General features: G+C 40.6%; 1 long non-coding RNA gene across 2 annotated transcripts; it reads right to left on the bottom strand.

Annotated features, from left to right (window-relative positions):
• Positions 1–611: 611 nt before the first annotated feature.
• Positions 612–17,179, bottom strand: LOC124858762. Of its 2 annotated transcripts, XR_007035922.1 has the most exons (4): positions 16,951–17,179; positions 5,143–5,297; positions 925–2,711; positions 612–828 (listed from the first exon to the last, which is right to left on the bottom strand). It is a non-coding gene; the product is annotated as an uncharacterized LOC124858762 (long non-coding RNA). The 2 variants fall into 2 exon arrangements; XR_007035921.1 differs by lacking the exon at positions 16,951–17,179 and having other exon boundaries at positions 5,143–5,651.
• Positions 17,180–21,492: the final 4,313 nt, after the last annotated feature.

The following is a 21,492-nucleotide window of genomic DNA, read 5'->3' on the forward strand; positions in this document are numbered from 1 at the left end:
AAATTTCCAACAAGGACTGGTTATGTTATACATGTAACAAACTTTTGCATCTTGCAAAAGTTGAGGATAAGGAGAAGGATTGCAAAACCGAATCCTTCTAAAGAAAACGTTCAGATCTGTGTAACATCTCCCAAACCATTGTGGAAGAACGTGTCATGGTCTGAATAGACAACAATTCAAAGTTTGGCACAGAAACAACAGACCACATCACTAAAGGAAGCCATCCCCAATATGGATTATGGACGTTGCATTATTATGCTCTGGGATTTCTTTTCTTCAGATAGAACTAGACGTTTTGTCAAGGTGGATAAAGTTATGAATCATTCCACAAACCAGTCAATTTTCAACCCAAAACCTTCATATGTCTGAGTCTAAACATACATCTAAATCTTCTGAGTAATGATTTGATGAGGGGAAAAGTTATGTCCCTACTATCTAAATAAATCTGAAGAACTTTTGCAAATATTACCAAGTCAAGACGTGTGATGCTGATTGACTCCTACCAGAGAATACAGAATTGTAATCATGAAGTGCTTAAAAAAGTAACACAAACCTGACATTTAGCAGGGTTGTCTCACTGTAATGGAATAAAACCAGGCTCTTTACTTACACATAGTCTTATTAGTTTATTATACCTTTGGATATTGCGGTATACAAACAATGCATTACAATACAGCTCTTTGCAAATAAAGAATTCAAAATCTTTGACAGGATCAATTTGTTTGCAATAGATATGACCCACATACAGCGAACACTCCGGAGAACAGAATAAGTACAGGATGTTTATTGAGACAAAGATAATCAGGAACGTAATGGATGATTCTCCAACTGTATGGGAAGAGGGGAAGAGAACTGGTGAAAACAGGGAACTGAATGATGTCGAACTAAGAACAAGGAATTAATGTAATCAAGAGAACACCTTACTAAATAGGTGTGGTCAGGTCGCCAGGGGTAGAAGGATTCAGGAACCGGGTTTGTTGAAGTAGAGTTTGTAGAAGGTCCGTGCTGTTCTGTGTGAGCTTGGAGCAAACAGGAATGAGTTTGGTATGCAGATGCCTTCATTGGAGGGTAGACAGGGTACGCTCGCAGCTTGGTCCAGAAGACGAAGGTAGCAGGAAACTGCCAGCTTGATGCAAATCCAAACGAAGACAGGAGATAGGAAACGAAGTCCTCAGAACGTAGATAGTCTTGATCATCCAGAAAGACTTCCAGACATGTAGTCAGTATTCAGTGACATAAATCCAGGGTTTAGGTTTACTTAGCCTGCGAAGGAGCTTAAACAAAGTTACACGAGGTCGAAGAACAAAGCATAGACTTAGTGTTTGGCTTGAGCTTGTTACCACTGAGGGCAAAATACTCTGGCATCAAAGTGCTGGCAGCCTCCTGCTTAAGTACTCCTCAAAGTAATCAGTAGAATAAGTCTCACCTGTCACCCAGCACACCTGAGAACTCCAGCACCGTCTGAAAATACTGAACACATGTAGCAAGCACAAAAACAAAAACACAACCCAGATCCTGACAAACAGGCTTACAGCAAACAGCTGTGAACCTGATAAGCTGTAACAAACACTGTTTAATGCTGATCTTCAGAAAATAGCCTGATGTTTGTCTGTTTTATTTTATGTCTTCTTCCGGAATATATCTTGTCAGGATGGACATTAGGAATCACTTCCTTCTCTGCAGACAGTGTGGCAGATGCTATGGTAGCATCTGTAGCCTTATCTACAAACAGCACCACACCAGGCTGGGTTTGGCCCCCACTATCTCCCTTTATTCAGGATATACGGCAACCACTGCCTATCACAGATAGACAAAGCCCTGACTAAATCTGACCAGGATGTCCAGGCTGAAGCAAGCACACCACAAAGTTCAGCTGTGGTTCATTTTCTGGCAGGAGAATCGATAGTAAATTTTACTTTTCGAAATGAAAAATGCTCAGGGAAGTGGCTAATGCAGAGCAATAACACTGAGAATGTGTTATTGTATTTTCTCTATTGATCCTCCAGATTTATGCACCCCTTCTTTGATTTGTTGTCTGCTCCTAAAACAAATGAAAGGTTCCTGGCATGGTGAGTGTGAAAGGCATTCAAGCGAAGACTCAACGAAACTTCCTCCAAATTAATACAGTTCACTGTCACTGTTCAGCAGACAGGTTGGTACAGGTGTTTTTCTGTGTTTACCCTGTAGCCTCTAATCAACATGAAAACGCAAGCTCAGCATAAATCTGTGAGGCCGTCTGGGTGAGTTTTAAAGTGGTGTCATTATCACAGCAGGAACAAATCCTCTACTAGGTTCCCTGCAGTTGCAATCCTTATTTAAGGCCTTCTGGGTTTTAAAGCTATAACGTTATCATAAGATTTTCAACAGGTCCTAAATGTTGCATTTCTTCATGAGTCAAGACAACAAGGAAGCTTAAAAAATTGTGAAAAAACGTTATGGTATATCTCCTGATTTCCTGTCACTAAGGTAAGAAAAAGCCCCTCAGCTGTATCCTCCAGTGTTGCTGCACTATAAATCAGCCAACATCATTAAGGACTCAGCTGAAACCTGTGAAATTAGTACCGCTAGCTACAGTGAGTCAGCTTGGTATCACATGTCGAGCAGTTGTCTGTTCAAGATGAAGGCTCCTACAGCTTGATCAAATCGGAAAGTACATTTTTCCGAGCAAATGGTCCAAGTCTTTATCTGCAAGGCTGGATTCCTGTCCTTGCCTGTGAAAACAATTTGTTTGAAGTTGTCAGTAAAACAGTTTTTTATAGATATCTTGGTTTTATCCACAGTGTCTTGGAAAAGCATTTATACTTTTAAACATTTTGTCGCATTACATCCACAAATTTCAATGCATTTCATTGGGATTTTATGTGATTGACCAACACAAATAATTCAAGATTTTAGATTTTTTTATGATTTCAGACCTAAGACATACATACGTATATATTAAGCCACTTTGTAGAGCAACCTTTTTGCTGCAATTACAGATGCAAGTCTTTGGGGATATGTCTCTACCAGCTTTGCATATCTAGAAACTGAAATTATTTGGACCTTTTACTTTGCAAAATAATTTAAGCTTAATCAGAGCAGATGAACAGTGTGTGTAAACAGCAATTTCCAAGACATGCCGCAGACTCTCATTTGGGTTTAGGACTTTGACTGGGCCATTTTAACACATGAACCTTCTTGGATCTAATCCATCCCTATGTAGCTCTAGTTGTATGTTTAGTGTGGTTCCCCGCCTGGAAGGTGAGTTCCGGCTTTATCCTGTATTTAACTCCATCCATCTTCCAATCCTCATTAACCACCTTTCCTGTCCCTCCTAAAGAAAAACATTCCAGCAGCATGACGCTGCTGCCACCACAGGTCACCATGGAGATGGTGTGTTCAAGACAATGGTCAGATTTTTCACCACACATAGCCTTTTTCATGTTAGCCAAGACTTTCTATTTTGTTATATTTACTTGTAGAACAACAACAATGGGTTTCTTCTTGCCAATCTTCCATGAAGGCCAGATTTCTGGAGAGCTTGACTAATTACTGCTCTGCTGAAAGATTCTTCCACCTGAGCTATGGATCTCTGCAGCTCATTAATGCAACCTTGCTCAGCCTGTCTGTTCAGGTGGACGGACATGTCTTGGTAGATGTGCTGTTCTGCTATACTCTCCATTTTCAAACTGAAGCTTGAGCAGCACTCAGTGTGAAGTTGAAAGCGTGTGATAATGATTTATAACGTAACACTGACTTAAAGTTCTCCAGAATGTCCTCCCTGACCTGTCTGATGTGGTCTTTGGTTTTCATGACGCTTTTTGTTCACTGATGTTCTCTAACAAACATCTGAAGCCTTTAGAGAACAATTATTACTTACATCGGAAGATAGTTGGTTGTACTGGAATAAAGCCGGCTGGATACAAATGCACATGCACATGTTTTAGACTGCAAGTTGAATACGTTTTCAAGGCAGTTCACAGCGACATTTTTTTTAATCCTTGGAAGTAGGAGTGATAAATCTTTTTCATAAAGCAAAGTTTCAAATTAAAAATTCACTCTCCTGAACCTTTTACTTTCAGATTATTTCCTTAAAGTCCTGAGCCTAATACCTGCCTCATTATGTTTATTTTTGATACATCTTTACCAGGCCACTAATGGATTTGTGAAAGGCACAGAGAAGTTCAACTCAAGGATTTACAGAATTTAGGTTTGGTCTGTATGAAGGTGGCTGGCTTTGTGTCTGAATGAAATAGCATGAAAGAAGAGGTGGAGAGAAATGAATAACGTGGAGGACTTTTTAGCTGAGAGACTTGTGTTGATGAATAATTGAGCTGTAGCAAGGCAGAGAGCTGTTTCATGAGCCGTTCTGTCTCTGAGTTAAAATTAGAAGCTTCTCTCTATGCAGACAGACTCTTTGAACTGCTGCTGTCTTGGAGAATCACTCGCCTCTCTCTCTGTGGCTCGCTCCTGCCTTTTAGTAGATACGGGAAGAGGTACAAACGTGCTTGATGGACAAGGCGGAAATAACAAAAAAATCAAGGAGCTTCTTTGTATTATTTCTCTATAACAGCGGACGCATGTAGAGCACAAATATAAAAGCACAGGTGTTTTTTGATGTGCCGACTCGAGGTGCTAATTTTAGATTCAGAACATGTCCCTGCTGCAGCTGTAATGAAGTTTTGTCTCTCCTCTGTCTACCTGTCATAATATCCCCCAAGGCTTTCCTGTCTTTGTTCGGCCTCTGAACACCTACAGCCCATCTCTATCTGTCACTCCCGTCCGGCCCACAGTGACACCGCACAGCCAGGAAAGTAGGACACAGAGACCTCACGTCGCACACTCACACACTTCATAAACCATGGCTCCAAAAACACACATTTTGCGACAGAGGCTGTAGTGTGCTCCTGCATATTATATTTGATGTTATCTCTAGACAATCGGCTCTAAATGGGGCATTCAGTGGCTCTTCAAAGTTCTTGTTTTCTGTTGGGCAACTTGAGCTGAATTGTTGCTGTTTTAATTAAAACTGCTTCTTGCCTGCACCCTGAGATCCATCCAGCTTCAAAGTGGTGCTCTGAATAATGATGTTCCCCTGCATGCCTCAGGTGGAGCCAGCATCCAAGAATCCCCCCACATACAAACACACACGCAGCTTCTTACCTCTCTATTTCCCACTTTACTGCTATTTTCTCTGAGCGCTGACATAACAGTATTTTGTCATGTTCATGGTAGAAAGATGTTGTGTCTGGATCCCCCTGTAGCTCCATCCCCTGGTTGTTATGACACTTTCCAAGGACGATATCTTTCACAGTGTCCTGCAAGTGTACGCTGTGTTTTGGGATCATAAAAATCAGTTTTACAGAAATAAAAATCTTACAGATTTTGTTACTGATTCAACCTAAGCTGTTTTTCGATTTTAAAGGCAAGCTAAAAACATGACATTTCAGTGGTTTGCCAACACAAGAATAAACAGAAGGAAGAAAAGAGCTCTCAAATTACAGTAAATCATTTCAAAACCTTTTCCACCTTTAATTTCACATATATATATCCTGACCAATTCAACTGAAAAATTTTTTTATTAGAGGAAAAACATGTTGAAAATAAAACCTGCATTAATAATAATGCTCATTTTGATCAAATTTCAACATATAGCCCACATATGTACACACCTAAAATCAATTATAGTAACAGCGTATTCCCAGAAATAAAGTGGATCTTTCTTAGTGGGATTTTCCTCACATTGGCTTATTAGCATCCCTTGGCTAAAGCTTTTAGAGATCTTACAAATGACCTAAAACATACAAAGGTACAAAGGGGCGACAGTGGCACTGAAGGGGCTGTTAGTGTTCTTGATGTGACAACAATCTCCTGTATTCTTATTATGTATTTACTGAGAAGGAAGGTTGAAGAAAAAGAAGGCTTTCTGTCCAAACAAAACACCCAGATAGGGCTAAAATATTATAAAACCTTGTGGGACAATATGTTTAGTCTGATGAAACCCAATTTGAACTATCTAAATGGCAAATTTGGCACAAAAGCAACATTATGCAGCACTCAAAGAACATCACACTATGATCTGGGGTTGCTTTTCTGCAGAGGCAGAGGGATCTGGAGACAGTCTGCTCGCAAACTTTTCCACAGGTGTTTTCCAATGAAGTCTAAAATCTTAAACGTTACTCTCATGTTATCAGAGCATCATCCTATGTTAGCATGCCATAACTAATAGTTGAACTTTCACAAAGCAACTACATTTATTCCAACATTAAATAACACACTGGGTGACTCTATGCACTGATTTAATTACTCTTAAATGCAATACCTTTTACTGTATTTATTTAGGTGTATCAAATTAAAGGGAGACCAATGCATGCCACACCCTTCAGATTTTTAATGTATCAACACTGTGAACTCATATTTAAGATCGTAGTTGTTTTGAGAAGTTTGATAATCCCTGCAGTAAAGTGTCTGTTTGTTCTCTCTCGATTTCAGATGTCTCATCCGACACAAATCAATTCTATGCTGAGATGTTTCAAGGTTTTATAAGGAACAAACCCTTTTCAGTTACAACAAAATAGCCATCTGATTTCTACTGATGACATTAAAAGATACTTTTGCAGCCACAATTTCTTGTCTGTTAACAGTTCATCAACAGCAGTCATGGTCAAATGTAGTAAATCAGATGTATACTTGTGACGATAGATCAAAGCCGCTGCCAACAGAGCCAATTAAATGTTTCAGCCCTGATAAAGCGTACTGGGACTTATTGAGTAAGGAGCAATCTAGACATAGTCAGGAGATGACTCCTTCAGTCATTGTTTTGCATAATCTGACCTCTGCCTCCAGCTTATTCTTCTTGCCGTTTGCTGATTCATTGTTGCACATCATGCTTATGTAAACACACACAAGAACGAGGAAAGAAGTCTCATGAAATACAAAGCTTATGCAATGATTGTTCTCTAGACACAGCATGCATTGCAGCAAATCGAATTTCCATGAGGTCAAACAGTTAAGAATCTGGGTAATGGACTCACTCTGGGACCTAATTCATTTCACATAAATCTTCAAATCTCAGAGTCTACTTTGATTTGTGCCTTTTTAAAGTCGCATCATTCTTCGATTGACACGACACAAAAAGGTTTGGCACTTAACCATATCAGGAACATGAAACGTCATCAATTCCCAACATTTTAAATTATATAAGAAAGAAACAAAGTGTTACAATAAGTGCATTTCAGCTGATGGTTAAAATGCAATAATCATGCGTGTACCAGTTTAAACAGGAGGCAAACGTTGAAATAAATATAATAATTGGGGAATTACACAAATTAATCAATAACATCCAAAGGATGCATGATTTTACATATTAGGACATTACAAAGCATCTGTTTTTTACCAGGTTTCAAAATTACTTAAATCTGACATCAAGGCCACAAAAAACACAGAATCTTCACTGTTATAATTTGTTATGCAAAACTGAAGCCAAAATAGAAAAAGATAGAAAGAATAGTTTCAGCAACTTGTGAAATCCCCTTTAGCAGCGATGACCTAAAACAGTGATTTTCTCTTGGACCTGATCAGTCTCACACATTAGTGACGAGGGACTTTAGTCCACTCTTCTTTACAACATCGCTTCAGTTTATTGATGTTTGACCTCATTCCTTTCTGCGTAACGCTCTCAAAGTCCAGCCACGGCATTACAATCAGGCAGAGGACTTTGACTGGGCCACTACAGCACCTTCTTTTTCAGCCATTATGTTGTGGATTTTCTATTTAAATGAAATCAAGGCTTACCAATGCAGCACATTTAGAAACAATGCTCCATTGCTCAAAGTGTTTTTCAAAGATTAAACTGTAAAACTATAGTACAGGTCCTTCTCAAAATATTAGCATATTGTGATAAAGTTCATTATTTTCCATAATGTCATGATGAAAATTTAACATTCCTATATTTTAGATTCATTGCACACTAACTGAAATATTTCAGGTCTTTTATTGTCTTAATATGGATGATTTTGGCATACAGCTCATGAAAACCCAAAATTCCTATCTCACAAAATTAGCATATTTCATCCGACCAATAAAAGAAAAGTGTTTTTAATACAAAAAACGTCAACCTTCAAATAATCATGTACAGTTATGCACTCAATACTTGGTCGGGAATCCTTTGGCAGAAATGACTGCTTCAATGCGGCGTGGCATGGAGGCAATCAGCCTGTGGCACTGCTGAGGTCTTATGGAGGCCCAGGATGCTTCGATAGCGGCCTTTAGCTCATCCAGAGTGTTGGGTCTTGAGTCTCTCAACGTTCTCTTCACAATATCCCACAGATTCTCTATGGGGTTCAGGTCAGGAGAGTTGGCAGGCCAATTGAGCACAGTGATACCATGGTCAGTAAACCATTTACCAGTGGTTTTGGCACTGTGAGCAGGTGCCAGTTCGTGCTGAAAAATGAAATCTTCATCTCCATAAAGCTTTTCAGCAGATGGAAGCATGAAGTGCTCCAAAATCTCCTGATAGCTAGCTGCATTGACCCTGGCCTTGATAAAACACAGTGGACCAACACCAGCAGCTGACACGGCACCCCAGACCATCACTGACTGTGGGTACTTGACACTGGACTTCTGGCATTTTGGCATTTCCTTCTCCCCAGTCTTCCTCCAGACTCTGGCACCTTGATTTCCGAATGACATGCAGAATTTGCTTTCATCCGAAAAAAGTACTTTGGACCACTGAGCAACAGTCCAGTGCTGCTTCTCTGTAGCCCAGGTCAGGCGCTTCTGCCGCTGTTTCTGGTTTAAAAGTGGCTTGACCTGGGGAATGCGGCACCTGTAGCCCATTTCCTGCACACGCCTGTGCACGGTGGCTCTACGATGTTTCTACTTCAGACTCAGTCCACTGCTTCCGCAGGTCCCCCAAGGTCTGGAATCGGCCCTTCTCCACAATCTTCCTCAGGGTCCGGTCACCTCTTCTCGTTGTGCAGCGTTTTCTGCCACACTTTTTCCTTCCCACAGACTTCCCACTGAGGTGCCTTGATACAGCACTCTGGGAACAGCCTATTCGTTCAGAAATTTCTTTCTGTGTCTTACCCTCTTGCTTGAGGGTGTCAATAGTGGCCTTCTGGACAGCAGTCAGGTCGGCAGTCTTACCCATGATTGGGGTTTTGAGTGATGAACCAGGTGGGAGTTTTAAAGGCCTCAGGAATCTTTTGCAGGTGTTTAGAGTTAACTCGTTGATTCAGATGATTAGGTTCATAGCTCGTTTAGAGACCCTTTTAATGATATGCTAATTTTGTGAGATAGGAATTTTGGGTTTTCATGAGCTGTATGCCAAAATCATCCGTATTAAGACAATAAAAGACCTGAAATATTTCAGTTAGTGTGCAATGAATCTAAAATATATGAATGTTAAATTTTCATCATTACATTATGGAAAATAATTAACTTTATCACAATATGCTAATATTTTGAGAAGGACCTGTAATATAGAAGCAATGAAAGTACAATTCTCAGGATATGGGTTGTGTTTGTGTTTTGTGCTTGCTACATGTGTTCAGTGTTCTCAGACGGTGCTGGAGTTCTCAGGTGTGCTGGATGACAGGTGCGACTTATTCTACTAAATACTTTGAGGAGTACTTAAGCAGGAGGCTGCCTAGCACTTCGATGCCAGAGTGTTTTGCCCACAGTGGTAACAAGCTCAAGCCAAACACTAAGGCTATGCTTTGTTCTTCGACCTCGTGTAACTTTGTTTATGCTCCTTCGCAGGCTAAGTAAACCTGAACCCTGGATTTATGTCACTAAATACTGATTACGTGATCAAGGCTATCTACGTTCAGAGAATTTCATTTCCTATCTACTGTCTTCATTTGGATTCGAATCTAGCTGGCAGTTTCCTGCTATCTTCGCCTCCTGGACCAAACCGCGAGCGTACCCTGTCCACCCTCCAACATAAGCATCTGCACACCGAACTAATTCCGGTTTTGCTCCGAGCTCACACTAAAAAGCACCTAAAGAAACGTCTAGAAACCTGGATCCTGAATGCCTCTTCCCCTGGCAACCTGACCACACATTTTTAGTAAGCTGTTCTCTTAATTGCATTAATTCCTTGTTCTTAGTTCGACATCATTCAGTTTCCTATTTTCACCAGTTCTCTTCCCTTCTTTCCATACAGTTGGAGAATCGTCCGTTACGTTCCCGATTATCTTTGTCACAAAAAACATCTTCTATATATTCTGTTCTCCAGAGTGTTCTCTGTATGTGGGTCAGATCTATTGCAAACAAAATGAGAGAACACTCTGGCCAACAAGACCCAGCAGAAGCACTCCGTAGAACTCTGAACATGCTAATCAAATCCATTTTCATGACTCATCTCTCCATTCCCTTTCAGAACAACGCCAGACTAACCAACAGCTAGAGCAGATTGCCTCCATGTTGCAACAAACCTTAGGTACTCAGTCCACCATACCTGTAGATGGCGCTACTGCATTACCGGTATCTCAACAGCGACCTCATTCTTGTGACGTTACTTCCCCTAATCCTGAAGTTTTCTGGTGAGGTGGGCAATTGTGGGGGGTTTTTGCTCCAGTTCTCCCTGGTTGAAAACCAGGGAACCAGGGGTTCCTTTCCCCATGATGACATAAAGATTTCGTATGTTATTGGATTATTGACAGGCAAGGCTGGGCTGAGACCCAGTTTGATGATTGTAGAGGATTTGGTTGTACTTTTCAAGATTTTGTTAAGGAGTTTAAAAGGACTTTTTCCCGTGTTAGACAAGTCTAGTGCTGGCCGACAGTTGAGGGCCTTAAAACAACGTCACAGACGCATTACTGAGTTTTCTATTGAATTTCGTACATTAGCAGCTACCTCGGGTTGGAATAATGAAGCATTGAAATCTACCTTTTTGCACGCATTAGATGATTCACTAAAGGATGAGTTAGCCATGATTGATGAACCCCCTACCTTGGATGAAGTTATTTCCTTAGCTTCCAGAGTTGACAACAGAATCAGAGAGAGAAGGAGAGCCAGAGCAGAAAGGTCCAACTACAAACCTCAGCTAAACAGTAATTTTCCACCCTATGTTCCGTGTCCACCTCGGCAACCAGTTCCTGAACCTGAACCCATGCTGGTGGGACGTACTCGTCTTTCTTTAGAAGAGAGACAGAGACGCAGATTATCCAAGCAGTGTTTTTACTGTGGTTCTTCTGATCATTTTGTAGCAACTTGTCCTGTCTGCCCTGGCCAGTAAAAGACAGGGTCCACTGGCTTTGTTGGTGGACCACGCTCAGATTTGTAAAGCCCCCAGATTTAGCTTACCCGCTACTATCATAGTGAACAAGCACACCATGTCCTTATCGGCATTGATAGATTCTGGCTGCGAACAGAATTCAATAGATTCAGAGTTGGTAAATCAGGCGGGTATAGAAGTCGAATTACTTGACTCCCCATGTTCTGTTCTAGCTCTAGACGGTAAGAAGTTGCAGCAAATAACTCAACGAACCAAACCAGTAGAACTTTTATTGTTAGGCAATCATAGAGAGAAGACATCTTTTTTTGTGTTTCCTGTGTCTCAAGGCTCATTAGTCTTAGATTTCCCCTGATTGCAAGAACATAATCCGCATTTAGAATGGTCTAAGTTTTGTATTGAATCCTGGTCCACTAATTGTCACTCATCTTGTCTCCAATCTGCCTTCTTCCCTAGTAAAACCTAAACAGGCCAAAAAAGAGGACGAGGTAATTCATCTTACTCATGTGCCCCTTGAATACCATGATCTTAAGGGAATCTTTAGTAAAAAATAAGGCCCTGTCCCTACCACCTCACAGACCCTATGATTGTGCGATCAACCTTCTTCCCGGTGCGCCTCTGCCCACTAGCAGACTTTATAACATCTCCCGTCCACAGCAAAAGTCTATGGAGAACTATATAAACGACTCCTTGTCTGCAGGTATTATTCGGCCCTCATCCTCACCACTTGGGGCAGGCTTTTTTTTTGTAGGGAAGAAGGATGGTTCCTTACGCCCTTGCATTGATTGTAGGGGTTTAAATCAAATCACCGTTAAGAATCAATACCCACTTCCTCTCCTCACCTCAGCTTTCGAACAGTTTTATGGTGCTACTATATTCTCTAAGTTAGATCTCTGTAATGCTTACCATCTGGTCAGGATCCGCCAGGGGGATGAGTGGAAGATGGCTTTCAAGACGCCGCTAGGCCATTTTGAATACTTGGTTATGCCCTTTGGACTATGTAATGCTCCTGCTGTGTTCCAGGCTCTAGTCAACGATGTGCTCAGAGACCTTTTGAACATTTTTGCTTTTGTATACTTGGACGACATACTGATCTACTCGAAGGACATTCAGGAGCACCACAGGCGCGTTCGCCAAGTACTGCAGCGCCGGTTGGAGAACCACTTGTTTGTTAAAACCGAGAAGTGTGAGTTTCATCAGTCTTCCATCACATTTCTGGGCTACATCCTTGAGGGTGGACAAGTACGTTCAGATCCAGAGAAAATTAAGGCAGTACAGAAATGGCCGGTGCCTGACTCTCGCAAATCATTACAGCATTTTTTGGGTTTTGCACATGTTTACAGACGTTTCATTAAGGATTATAGTCTCATTGCTGCACCTCTGACTGCCTCTAAGTCCTTATTTTCCTGGTCATCTGAAGCCAAAGCAGCTTTCCAAACCCTCAAAGAGAGGTTCTCCCAAGCCCCCATCTTAGTCCATCCGGATTCATCAAGACAGTTCATCCTGGATATAGATGCCTCTGACATTGGAGTCGGAGCGGTGTTGTCTCAGAACAGAGGATGGGAGACTTCATCCTTGTGCTTTTTTCTCCCGTAGGTTCAGTAACACAAAAAGGAACTATTATGTGGGGGACAGAACTGCTGGGCATAAAACTGGCTCTTGAAAAGTGGCGCCACTGGCTTGAGGGGGCTGAGCATCCCATTCAAGTCTGGACTGATTATAAGAACTTGGCCTACCTACAGTCAGCTAAAAGACCTAACTCTCTGTGGTCTTTAATTTTCTCTCGTTTTGACTTATGCATTTCTTTCAGACCCGGACCTAAGAATACTAAGCCGGATGCCCTCTCCAGACAGTTTGCTACTGATTATTCCGAGAAGAAACTTGCTCCCATCCTTCCACCCAGTTGGACGATTGGAGCACTCGGGTGGGAGATGGAGGACACTGTTCTTAGGGCCCAACAACAAGAACCTGACCCTGCCAATGGACCGCCAAACCGCATCTATGTTCCATCGAAGGTACGCTCCCGATTAATTGATTGGTTGCACACAGCAAAATTTTCTGCACAACCTGGTGTTAGTAGAACTATTGCTCTAGTTCAAAGGAGGTTTTGGTGGCCCTCGCTGCATAAAGATGTGAAAATTTGTGCAGGCTTATGCAATTTGTGCCAGAAATAAGTCCAGTAATCAGTCACCCGCAGGTCTTCTCCAACCCCTCAGCATCCCAAATCGACCTTGGTCTCACATAGCATTGGATTTCGTTACTGGACTTCCCCTTGCCTCAGGTATGACAACAGTTCTCACAATTGTGGATCGTTTCTCTAAGGCATGTCATCTCATTCCCCTCATGAAGCTTCCATCAGCCCTACAGACAGCCAAACTTCTCACAAAACATGTGTTTTGTCTTCATGGGATCCCACAGGACATTCTATCCGACCAAGGCCCACAGTTCATCTCACAGGTTTGGAAACAGTTTTGTTGAGCTCTAGGAGCTAAGGTTTCATTGACCTCAGGTTATCACCCTCAGTCTAATGGTCAAACCGAAAGATTAAATCAGTAACTGGAATCCACCTTACGATGTCTCACATCCACAAACCCTTCAGATTGGTGCTCATACCTACCTTGGGTTGAGTACACATTAAATTCACACGTTTCTTCAGCTACTGGACGTTCACCTTTTGAAGCTTCCCTTGGTTATCAGCCACCCCTGTTTGCTGCCGACGAAAAGGATATCACGGTTTCATCAGTCCACCAACAAGTCCGCTGCTGCAGATCCATCTGGAACTCCACTATTCAGACCTTGCACCGCACTGCTGACCAAAATACACGTTTCGCTGATCGGAAACGCAGGCCTGCACCTGAATACCAGCCTGGACAGAAGGTACGGTTGTCAGCACGTGATATATCCCTTAAATCCATGCTTTCACCTTGTTTCATCGGTCACTATGAGATTGAGACTGTGATTAGTCCCTCTGCTGTTCGCCTTCGTTTACCTGCTAGTCTTCGCATTCATCCTACATTCCACATATCTCAGATAAAGCCAGTGGTCATCAGTTCTCTTCCCTTCTTTCCATACAGTTGGAGAATCATCTGTTACGTTCCCGTTTATCTTTGTCACAATAAATATCTTCTATATATTCTGTTCTCTGGAGTGTTCTCTGTATGTGGGTCAGATCTATTGCAAACAAAATGACAACAATAACATATTGCTAAAATTAAATAAGATAAAATAAAAACAATTACACAATAAACGTCAAGATCTTCTGTTGAACTAGAATTAAAAGTGAGGGGAAACCAGATGGGTTTTAAAGAAGAATTTAAAATGCCCCCTCTTGTTTTTTAGAATTTCTCAGTAAATGGTCTGGCTTCAGTGGGAATTTGCTGGGATGTGATTGATGGGCAGCAGCAGTTGCTTCTCTAAAGTTATTGCCAATGATTGTCAAACCTGACATTGTGTTAACACACACCTGTATGGTCCACAGCTGCAAAGTACTAAAACTTCTGCTTTTATAGAGGCGATCATGCTGCTGATCTATTAATCAAGTGCAATGATTTGATGAATCTCAATCAATCAACCGGATTTATATAGAGCACATTTCTCACAATCAACTTTAACACAAAGTGCTTCTACAGGATTTAAGAAAATAAATAAGTATGCAAGCAACCATCAATAATCTATGCCTAAAATGGTGATTAAATAAAACCATAATTATCAGACAGCAAGAATAAAACGTCACAGAAAATATAGAAGTATAAAAATTAAATTAAACTCAATTATATGTTACTGAAGTTTAAGAATAAAAAAATAAATGTTTTTAATTTGCTTTTTAAAACATTATTGTCTCTGACTGCTACTTCTATCTCTTTAATGAAGCTTTCCAAAAGAAACAGTCTACACATTTTTACTCCTGAGGCATTCCAGTTGATTAAATGGACTGGAAACTCTAAAGAGTTCAAATTAAACTTATACATGGTTTTAAAACCAGCTAGAAAACAATTACACTGAGGTTAAAGGTCATTTCTTAAAAGTACACTGAGACACAGAGATTAAGGTTTGCAGATGTATCACTTGTGATAAAATGTGTAACTTTAACACTGACAGCTACACATGCAATAAGACTTTGTCAGGTTAACCTTTTCTCGACAAAAGCTTCAAAAGCACAGGAGCATCTCAATCTTCTCATCTATCTCCTTTGAAGGAAGTAATCATGTTTCCCAAAATAATTCAACTAATCCTTTCTCAGGGAGGCGTTGCAGTTTCATACGAAGCGAGTGATGTTGCCACTATGTTTCCTCAGCTTCCGCCATAAATGTGATGGAAATTAAAAGTGACTTGCATGGTAACAAGGTCACCAGAAGAACATGTTTTTATGTGTAAATCACATTAGCAAGCATTGCAGTAGGGGCTGAAGATAATTTTTCCGCTTTTCGGCTCCCACCTCTTCTTTTGTTACAGCAGGCTTAGCGCATTAATTCCACGTTGATCCCGACGCGTTTGAATTTTTTCTCTCAGGTGAAGACGGTGCAGTCCAATAACCATCTGTGCCCCCCCACCCTATGAACATCATTGTTTGGATAAAGGCTTGTCACCTGCTAACGAGACTGAGATTAATTACTGCTGTTGAGGTGATCTGTAGCTTTGCTTGGTCTAGTATTGATGGGGCTGCTTTGAACTGTTTGGCCTGTGAGGCCTTCAGGGACTAGAGCATTCATAGCGGCCTATGTCCAAAGCCTGATGTATTTATCATGAGTATTACATCACTTACACCAACAAAGATCTGTTGCATTAGGTGTTCACATGTTCTTGTGAGAATGAGTCATTGCAGCTTTCAAGGCTGCACTAATTTGCAAACTACCTGTAAGTCGTTTATGTGCTTTCTTGCTGTTTGTGCGTCTCTCTCAGGCTCTCTGCTCGAGTAGCACTATGTAACACTTATGGTACAGATTTGTGGAGCTCCGGTAGCTTCCCTCAGGGGAAACCAGTCTGGAGAACAGGAGCCTCTGTTTTCTTTACATCATAACTGCACATTTGTCTGCATCTGAGCATCTGAACAAAATCTGTGCTTTAATTACTGCACACCTTCTGTTGAGAAATATTTCAGAGTTGTTGCCCTTGGGGTCACAGAGAGGTTGAAGCAGGCTAGTGACATCACGGTTCAGAGTACAAGTGCTGGACTGTTAAAATGAAAACAAAGCATGCTTGTTTTCGGCCCTATTTTTTTCTCCCTGGTTAAGATTCCTCCTTTGAGCTGGAAATCTGACCTTTGTTTCTCTGCTAACAGACTGTCTCTGTCAGTCTGCAGAGGACCGGGGGCGGGGGAGGCGGACAAGCGGACCTTTGGTGTGCAGTACTGATCACATGAGCGACTAAAATAACAAAGTGGTCTGATTTGGTTCTTTGTTTACACACAGTCATGCGATTCAGATTTTAAAAACCAAGTCAATTTGTATGCCTAAATATAATGATTATTATTCTTAGATCATTGTTACCTACATTGTAGAAATAATTTTTGCCACTTTTGGTCCGCTTTAAATGGACCAGAGTTCGTTTCCCCCCTTGGACCAAACAACCGGAGGTGGTCTCGGTCAGCTTCCAAACGGACTCTGGTGCTGTTCGCTTATGGTCTGAATACAAACCGGCCCCGATCCGAACCAGCTGATAAAGGCGTACGTCTCTTTGGACATAAAAAGCCACCGTAGCCGGTTGCAAAGGTGTGTGTTGTAAGGTAATCATACCTGATAAGCTGTGTGTTGCTTAGCAACGCTACTGGCTTGTTGTGGGACAAGGCACGTAGAGAACGTCGGCGTTCAGCACACATTCTCCGACGGGGTTCCAACATTATAAATGGACCGTTTCAAAGTCTGTGTTGAATGAGCTTCTCTTCAGCCTCACAATATTATTGCAGCTTTAGTAACGGCACAAATATGGAGAACAGAGGTGCTGAACGCAGCACGTCTACAGATGTTTTCCTACATTTCTGGGTCTGTGCTCTGTCCCGCCCCCGTCATTTCTGTCCAATGGGAACAATGATCGTCACCCGCGTGGCTTTGTTTCCAAGTAATAGTTCACTTGTAAAAAGTACAATGTGAAAACAAACCGCACCAATTGAAAAAAATTCGCTTTTGGTCCGGACCAAACAAGCGGACCAAAGGACTTTCCTGGTGTGATTACAACCTCAAACATAAAAAGCTAAACTTTTATTTTAAAAAGTTTTATTTTGAAAGGCCTACCAAATCACTTTTTTTCTACTTGGTTAACGTGGGATCTATATTTGCTATAAATTTTATTTAGTAATGAAGAACCTGCATTGGTAATGATCTAAAGTATAAAAAGTAAGGCTTTTATTTTGAAGAGAATGTATGTGATTTATAGTAAAAATATTTTGAAAGCCAAACACGGTTTTCACTTTAGTCCAATCAACCATACAAAACCTTCTATTGCAACAATCTGCTCTATAAAATACTTTTTTTTATCTTTTTTATTTTTTTATCGTTCTTTAGTTATCATCTTAGTTTTAGGAAGAGGCGGACTCTTATTTTAAAGGGCATCCATGAGCTTTATTTTGAAAGCCTAACACATTCCGTTTTTATCACTGAGTTAACTCCACACCATCTGAAACCTTGCAGTGAAATAATCTGTTTTGTGATATATTGAGACTTATTTAAACAGAATCTTTAAGCTTTATTTTGACAGGTCGATATAATCCTTTTTAAAGGACTTGATTAGTCAAATTAACAATGTAGAACATATTTTTCCAAGAATTAAATTAAATACAATTAAACTTTGGAACAATTTTTTATTTTACTCTTTTAGGAGTATCTGTAAAGTTTATTTTGAAAGTTCTAATTACTGTCGCTGATGTTAAGTATCCTTAAGCTTTACTCTAGAAGTCCCCTTTCAGTACATAGTTGCTCTGGTTGCCATGGTGATTTCTACCTTTTGTGGAAAGCAGGTGTGTCAGTGAGAGCTCAGCATCTCGTTTTCTCTCACATCAACAGGCAAAATCTACCAAGATGCAAACGGGTGCTGCCTGAAAGCCGTAGCTGGTATCGGAAACGCCAACAATCCACTGCTCTCTGTTCATTGCTAAAGTAGACACAAAATAGAAATAGAATAGAATAGAATTGTTGTTTCTGTCACTCTGGCCCAGTTTAGAACAATGTATGATTTTCTTTCCAATAATTCATTGTGTGGTTTGGGTTATTGTCCTCTTAAAAGTTCAAAATTCTTCAACTAACTCTGCGTTTTATTAGACTGAGTAAAATATTTCTGACAAGCCATTATTTATTGAATGCCTTTGGAACCAGATCCGGCATGGCAGCTCCACAGCATAACAGAGCGTCCACCGTGTTTTACTGTAGGTTGGACATTGTTTTTCCTATGAGCCTTATTTTGTCATTTGAAAAATCGAATACAATGGATTTCCAAAATGCCTCAGGAACTGGTATCTTCTTTGGCCTTTTCTGTTAAAGTCATACATAATGTGAACGTTGTTATGGTTGAAAACAGTCAAACTTGCTACAGATTAACATAAAACTAGTAGAAATGTTCACAAGTGATTTTTTACCCAGTGAAGTCTCAGCTTTTTTAATTTGCGAGTCCAAGTCAAGTTTTAAGTCTTTCAAACCAAGTCCAAGTCAAGACTGAAGTCCCAGTTGGCTGAAAGTAACATTCTAATACTATATGCATAATGTCTAGTCTGCCTATAACACTGCATTACTGTAGGTTTTTTAATACAAATCATTAACCAGTAGGCCTAATTAACCATTAGGTTTAACTGACACATTTAAACCCATTTTTAAAGGTTTTTGTGGCACTAGTGGCCTTTAATTATTAGTAGGTGGACAGGAAGAAGGGCAAGATGGCTCAGGGCTGGAAATCAAACCAAGGACAACTGCATTGAGGACTGTAGCCTCTGCACATGGTGCTGCTGCTCTACCACTGAGACATGGGGCGCCCCAATTTAAATATTTTGAAAAAATACAATGAAACACTGTAGAAGCGCAAGTCTGTTCACAACTATGCTAGCTTATCAGGGAGAGCATAAGATTTTACAAAACTCTCAACAGTGTCTGAATTAAAATAGTTCTGCAGAGAAGAGTCGGCCATGGTTCCTCTACAGTTAAAAACATGAGTCAGCAGAATTTACCAACACGATTTTCTCTAAAAATGACATATGTCTCTTCACTGCAACATACTGTATATTATTATAAACAGAACAAGATAGAAATTGAAAAAATAAACTGAGTATGTAAACTACTGAATGATGTGTCTATAAGTTTGCCTGTTAGTTATTCAAGCATCCTTTGTACACAAGCAAGTAGAACAAGAGAACGCTAAGAATCCTGAACAGTTTTTATTCTGCAGCAACCAAATAAATCAAGTAGTTTACGAAATATTTGCTGCAGGGGACGTATAATTAAACAAATTACTTAGCACCTTTCTCGAATACACATTGCGAAACAGACTGCAACATTACAGCCACTAGTGAGTTAAATGGGAATGAAAGTGTTGCATCTGTGCAAAGATCCATAATAACATTCACAGCCAGCAGAGAGTTCATGGTAATGTGATTGCTGACATTACCATTACAAGCACAGAACAGCTGCTGATATGCAGCAGGGCTACTGACACATGAACAGTGCTGAAAGTTAGTACTATACTGTGAGGGAATGAGTCACAATTAGATTTGTCTTGGTTTTTCTTCGTATTTGTTGATAAAAACTAAGATGTGAATATTTATAAACAACAGAAACAATCCTGAACCTTTGGGGTGTGGGCTTTATGGAGGGCTATTGTTGAGCATTTCTGATTAGATGAATTCTTTCAGCATTATGATCCTTTAATCGCCCTTTTAAACAGATTTTAAAAGACGTCTGCTTTTATGGGGTAAATCCTTCCATCCACGTACAGTTTTAAACCATTCCTGTAACATCGTACAGCGCTTATGTAGGCACAAATAAAAACATTTACTACAGGTTTTATATTGAGGTAAAAAAGGCCCTCATCATAACATTTTTAAATTATTTTTAAGAAACTGAATCATGTTGATGAAAGAAATTTCTTTAAAAAATGATGATAAGCATACGCTTTTTAAATAAATTACAAAGTTAATGAACTAAATTGACTACAGAAATTAGCTTTCTCGAAATTCATTGCAATGTTATTTTTTACTTGCATCCGACAAATATGGTAATTGTTTTGTAATGGGAGGTATTGATTTTTGAGATCATTTTGAAGGCTTTGTACAGAAATGTCTAAAAGGTAACAGATTCAAAGAAAACATCATCCGCTATACTTTTTCTGTTTTAATTAGATAAACAGATTGAACAGATAATTAGAACCTCAAAACTGCTGTAAGACACAAGAACAGTAAATGTCTTAGAGAGCTTTACTCATAATTGCCTCAGATTTTAATAATTCTTCTATCGCTGTAGTAATTTAAATGGAGCTATCATGGCTTTCTGGAGGTTGCATGGTCCCAAAAAACATTAGTTTCAAAATTCAAACCCTATCTATTGATGAAGACAATGTGCTAAATGTACAAAAGATACTGCGAGGCCAATTGGAATTGGTTTCAGTATCAAGAATGAGCTTTGAAACTCAAGATAAACTGAAGGGTGGATCGTTGAACAGCACTTGAAGGATGACAGGCCGTCAGCAGCCCCCCTCTGCAGCCAAAAATACTGCCAACCATCAGAGACTGTCTCATTTTTGCTCTGGTGTCTGTGCCCATCGCTCAGAGTGGGCCTGTCAGCAACTCCACCCCTCCCTCCGCCTTCAGGATTCCCACCGCACCATGTGGCAACAAGTGTCGCATTGCATTCTGGGAAAAGCTCTCTGCTAAGATCCCCCGTGGGTCCATATGCACACTCCTCCCCCTTCTCTTCCACCCTCATCCCACCATCAAAAATCTTGCCCAGTTTGCCCCACCATAAACCCAACCCCCCACCCCCGCCTGCCTGTTCCTCCCCCTGTGCCCCGGGCACTATGCAACCTAAAATAACAGGACACATCAGCACTTTCATCTGCATCCCCGAGCAAGCTCAGACACTGCAGCAGCAGCTGTTGGACCTCTCACAGGCGCAGATAGACTTCTGAAAAGTACTGAGGCGCTATAGTTGGCACAACCCCTTCCCCCTCCAGTGAGACGAGCACAGACGGAGCCAAACTTGGATAAGAGTGCCAGCTAGGTGTGGCTGACTGACAGAGCTGTCCTTTATCTGTCCTTCAGCACAAAAAAGATCAGCTGTATGAAAAAAGAAAGCTAGCTTATA

This window comes from Girardinichthys multiradiatus, chromosome 22 (genome assembly GCF_021462225.1).
Source record: "Girardinichthys multiradiatus isolate DD_20200921_A chromosome 22, DD_fGirMul_XY1, whole genome shotgun sequence".
NCBI lineage: Eukaryota > Metazoa > Chordata > Actinopteri > Cyprinodontiformes > Goodeidae > Girardinichthys > Girardinichthys multiradiatus.